The following is a 5771-nucleotide window of genomic DNA, read 5'->3' as shown; positions in this document are numbered from 1 at the left end:
TCGGTCTTGAAACAAGTTAGAATTTTTGCCTCCACTACTTCTTTTGGAGGGGTGTTCCAGAACTTTACTCCTCTGATGGTTAGAAACCTTCATCTAATTTCAAGCATAAACTTACTAATGGTCAGTTCATATCCATTTGTTCTCATGCCAACATTGGCCATTATATTAACTAACTCCTTTCCCTCCCTGGTGTTTATCCCTCTGATGTATTTATAGAAAGCAATCATATCTCCCCTCATCCTTTGTTTTGTTAGGGTAAACAAGCCAAGCTCTTCTCTCATACAGTACATTTGCCATTCCCCTGATCAGCCTAGTAGCCCTTTTCTGCACCTGTTTCAGTTTGAATTCATCTTTCTTAAACATGGGAGAACAGAACCGCACACTGTATTGTACAGGTGAGGTCTCACAGTGCCTTATATAATGGTAATAACACTTCCATATATCTACTAGAAATACCTCACCTGATGCATTTTAAGATTGCATTAGCCTTTTTCACAGCCACTTCACAGTAGCAGCTCATAATCATACTGTGATCTACCAGTACACCCAGGTCTTTCTCCTCCTCTGTCTCTCCCAACTGATACATCCCCAGCTAATAGCAAAAATTCTTCATGTTAGTCCAAAAGTGTATGCCCTTGCACTTTGCACTATTAAATTTTATCCCATTTTTATTACTCCAGTTTTTAAGGTCATCCAAATCTTCTTGTATGATATTCTGGGCCTCCTACATTTTGGCAGTATCTCCCAACTTTGAGTAATCTGCAAATTTTATTAGTACACTCCCACTTTTTGTGCCATCAGCTGCTATCTAACCCTGTAGGCAGCTAAACACATTTGGTGTCTACACGTTTAAATTTGCCTCTTTGTATGCTCACAGCTGCTTCACTCTAGGTATTCAGGTGTCTAAGCCCCAGCACAATCCATGAACCAAGGGAAGATAGGTGCTTCTCTGCCTATCTTGCCTGAAGATCCCAGTCTGGGAGGTTGGCTCAGAGGTCATCTAACTCCACACAAAACAGGGGGGGACTGCTATCTTATCACCTTTAGATCAGTGGTTAGGGCACTTAGCCAGGATTTGTGAGACCACCAGTTGAAGTTCCCCCTCTGCCTGAGGGTAAGAAGGTATTTGACTAGGGATCTACCATCTGTCAGGAAATACTCTAGCCACTGGGCTGTTGGATATTCTGATGTGGGGATCCCTCAACCTCCCTTATTGAAACTGTTCCACTGTGGACAAATAATTAGTCATTGAGCCAAAGAGCAAGTGAGAATGATTCTATAGCCTGGTAGGTAGGGCAGTGGTGTGGGAGACCCTAGGGCCAATCTCCCTGCTCCTATGACTCTTTGGACTAGCTTTAACAGGAGTGATTGAGGGTGCCTTTTATCAGAATATCCCTTAGCTCAGTTGCTAGGGAGCGTAGCTAAAAGGTGATGGATTCCCATTCAAATCATTTCTCCTTACCAGGGAGAGTGGGGACATGAACCATGGGCCTCCCACAGTGAGTATCATAATCACTACACCAAAAGTTATGAAGCAGCAGAAGAAAGAGATGAGAACACCTAAGGTGCCTGACTTCAGGAGAGTGTTCATGGCTGAGAACTCCAAGTAGAAATAGGTGCTCCCCTATAGCCTGGATTTAGCCACCTAACTCCCTGAGAGAGATGGGGTTTAGCACACCCCCTTCTTCTTGGTATCTCCCAGTGGCTGGCTTAGGCAACTCCCTGGGCTTTTGTGAATTGCATTCTAAAGTGCCTGTCCCCCTATTAATTGTAGAGGGAGCCTAGGTGCTGTATCCAGGCTTTGTGAATCCCAGTGATTTTCTAGGTGCCTAAAAGTTAGGTGTGATGCTAAGAGTACGTCCACACTACCTGCCACATCGGCGGGAAGCGATCGATCTATCGGGGATCGATTTATCGCGTCTCATCTAGATGCAAATAATCGATCCCCGAACACACTCCCGTCAACTCCGGAACTCCACCAGGGCGAGAGGTGGAAGTGGAGTCGATGGGGGAGCTGCGTCTGTCGATCCCGCGCCATGAGGATGGGAGGTAAGTTGAAATAAGATACGTCGACTTCAGCTATGCTATTCCCGTAGCTGAAGTTGCGTATCTTACATCGACCCCCCCTCCCAAGCGTAGACCAGGCCTGAGTGTCACAACACCAAAGTATCTTTGTAACCCTTTTTTACCATAATCACCTTTTAGCCTGATCTTTGATAAGATCAATGATCTACGATATGGTGAAAAAAATCCAGCAATGTAACATATAATTAGCCACATTTTTAAATCAGAGCAACTGTCCAGCAATCCCAGATCCTGGCAAAGTCAATAAACCTTATTGTTTTACCTCACAAAGCCACTACATTAGCCACAGTTCATAAATTCCTATCCATTCTGGTACATAAGACAAGATGATTTTTCATTGTCATTTTGCTTTTTTAAGAGCTTCTAATGCTTATATCTTCTACATGTCAAAAAAAACAACAACATACTATTAAACTGCATAATGGAAGTGCCATTAGTTCCTCCTTCCACAACAGTCCAAAATGCAACCGAGACTAAATGTAATTGGACTAACTTGACTATTTGACATGCAGAACTGAGCTGTGTCATCAAGACTCCGCAGGTAGTGAACACTTAGTGAGTGATGGGTAGAAGATAATGCAGATTTTAATAAGGGACCAGGGGGTTTCAGGCATTCTATTGTGTAATTACCTGAAGCAGCAGGTGAGATGGTGCATGTCAAATATGAAAATTACAGTCTCAAAGTGAGTAACAAAGACTTTGCATGGAAAAAAGAACAAGAAGCAGATAGATTCAAAAATACTAGATGCATTTCATGTTGGCATGTGTGTCCTTTGAGATGTATCCCAGTTTCATAAGCATGAGTATAACATATCATACACAGTGGCAGATCAGAATATTTGGCGGGTCACTGTATAACTCTCCTTAGTTGCATTCAGTCTGGAGTGGTGATAGCAAACAAGGAATGTTGACCTCTAACTTGGCAGGTTAGGTCTGGAGCAGAAGTCCCATTCTTGTTTTAACATGTTTGGATGAAAGTTACAAACGAGTTCACTGGAGTTAAAAAAAAAAGTTTTCAAATATTTTATGGCTCTGGGTAGGGAACAAGGATAAACAGGAAAGAGATCAAATTTATTTTGCTGGACTCCTTTTTGAGATTGAATGCAAAGGGCAAAAGTTTAGATGATTCATCTCTAATACTAAAGGATATTCAGATATAAAATAGTAACTTCAGCAAGGCTTGTTGGCTCTGATAAGTTTTGAATAGGGCATCAAAAAACTCTTAGAGCTCTAAGGACCAAATTCTTAATTGACATAATTTTGTGGCTCCATGGGACTCACATGAGCTACACCTATTTTCACCAGTTTAGAATCTAGCCTGAAGACTGTGCTGTAGCTGTTTTACTGTCTGAGAAGCTTTTAAATGGGAAACAGAGAGTTTTTCCACCAGAACAGACACTAATTGGATGAGCTGTTTATAAATCAAAAACATTAAAACAAAAGAGGGCTCTCATATAAACTATCCAAACCTAATGAGCTCATAAAATTGGGCTGATAATCTTGAGGGAAGAGGCTTCCTATCAAGATTTCTGATTCACTCTGTTCCATCTGGTTTGGCAATCAGAGGTTAAAAAGAAAAAAAGTTTTGCTGTATATTTTAAAGCCTCAGAGAAGAAGATTTGGTTTGCATTTGGTTCTAAACAAGATTAATTTGACCTGCTTCACCTGGTTCATTGCTGAATGCTCTGGGGTGCTCAATATCCTATAGCCCACGAATCCATGATTTGATGTATCCCAGGCTCCTTCATTCTGTGGAATGCTCAACAATTCATAAGGAAAGCTCTGTGCTGGGACTCAGCCCAGACAAAACTGTGCCCCATATTCTTTTTTTTAAAGTACTTTAGATAGAGCTCTACATTGCTGGCTACAGAGCCCAGAAACCCGTAGGCTGTTAACATGCTTTGCTAGTACCACGGCCATCACTACCACATATTTTTCCTATGATATCAAGTTAAAGGTGAACTATATTGAAGAGGAATTTATTTTCTTTTCCGCAATGTAAATATTTATGAAATATAAAATGCTGCTCACTGTTCTTTTTTTCTCTTTTTCTTTCCAGTATTTAAATTTGTGTTCTCATCTTTTTCTTGGCTTGTGGAATTTGAATCTAAGTGCTTATGTTCAATGTGCTCTCTTTTTTTATATCTCAACCACCCTCCCCCATTTTCTATGCCGATTGCTACAGAGAGAAAGTGTCATACTGGCCCAGCCTCGGGTCTTTCTCATGATGCCTCAAACCCCTGCCTTACCCAGTGGAACTGGAAAGTCATTGAAACGAAAATCTGATAAAGCAAACACCAGGTTAAAATAAAAATGCCATGTGTAAACAAGTTAGTGATACAGTTAAAGGATATCCACTTTACATTCCAAAAGAATAAAACAGACTGATTGTTTGTCCTGCTAAGCAGAGAAACCTATACAGTTAATGAACATATATTTCCATTTGTTCAAACTTTATATGTGGTAGCAAAATCCTCTTCCATCTTGATGTGATTGGACTGCATCTGCATCATTTAACTGAAAGCTTATAGAATAAGTGTCATTTAATTAATGTTGAAAACAAGCTATTTTGCATGGATTTCCTGCACAAAGTAGACTTGTTCTATTTTCCCCTAGGACCTTAAGATTTCCTATTTTGAATTAGAATAGTGGGATTCCATGCGATTTCCCGGATTATTTTTCTCTGTTAAGCTGTTTTAGTTAGATTTGAGAGAGGAAATGAATCGTAGAGGTAGAAACTGAAGTACTCCTAGCTGGAATGGAAAAAGTTCAAGAAAGGCCTAAGTGCTGATATTACATGGCAAACTGTGTGTGACCTGTCAGTGTGATTCCATTGTGTCAACATGTAGTACTATTCTTGGATGTAGAAAGAGTGTGTAAAACTAGTGTTGAATGTTGAGTATGTAAAACAGAGTTGCTGTTGATAGCCCTCATACTACAACTATGTCTTGAATATTGTGTGGTGCCATCATCCACACAGCCAGGAACATTGAATAAAAACTAGAGAACATGTTTAAAAGGGCAACACAAATAATACAAAGAATAACTCATGAAGTGTTAAGGAAGACCACAAGAGCTAAATGTAGTAGGCCAGATCCTCAGCCTCTGCACCATCAAACAGAGATGCTGGGGATTCCCCTGGCGTAGGGAAATCCTGGGTAAGGTAAAGCCTCAAAGTCACAGTGGGTGTGATTGGGATGTGCCAACACTAGAAGGGTGGGAGGGAGTATGCTTTTATGTTCCTGGGCCAATGGAACAGCTCCTGAGCTCTGTTTCAGCTGGCAAAGATTAGAATAGCCCCAAGGATCATGGGAGTTGAGGCCAGCTGTGCCCTTCTCTTCAGGTGAGCTGAGTAGAGCTCAAGAATAACTAAGAATGTACTGTATTTTTCAGTCTCCAAGAATGAAAAGCAATGGACTAAATATAAAGAAGGGTAAGTTTAGGACAAGTTTTTAGTAGTAAAAGGACCTAAGCATTGGAATCAGGCTACAAAAGGAGATTATACAGTGAACTGTTCAATGGTGCATAACTGCAACTATTCAAGACAGGTTAAATAAAAAATTAGTAAGAATTCTATAGTGAGTGGGCCAATAAAATAGAGAATCTATTTTGTTTCTTTTTATTCAGCTATGCCACTGTTAGCAGGTTAGCTGCTTTTGACCCCCCCCTCAAGTGTAATCTTTCAA

The sequence above is a fragment of the Mauremys mutica genome, chromosome 3 (assembly GCF_020497125.1).
Source record: "Mauremys mutica isolate MM-2020 ecotype Southern chromosome 3, ASM2049712v1, whole genome shotgun sequence".
Lineage (NCBI taxonomy): Eukaryota > Metazoa > Chordata > Testudines > Geoemydidae > Mauremys > Mauremys mutica.
Note: the sequence above shows the minus strand (reverse complement) of the source record.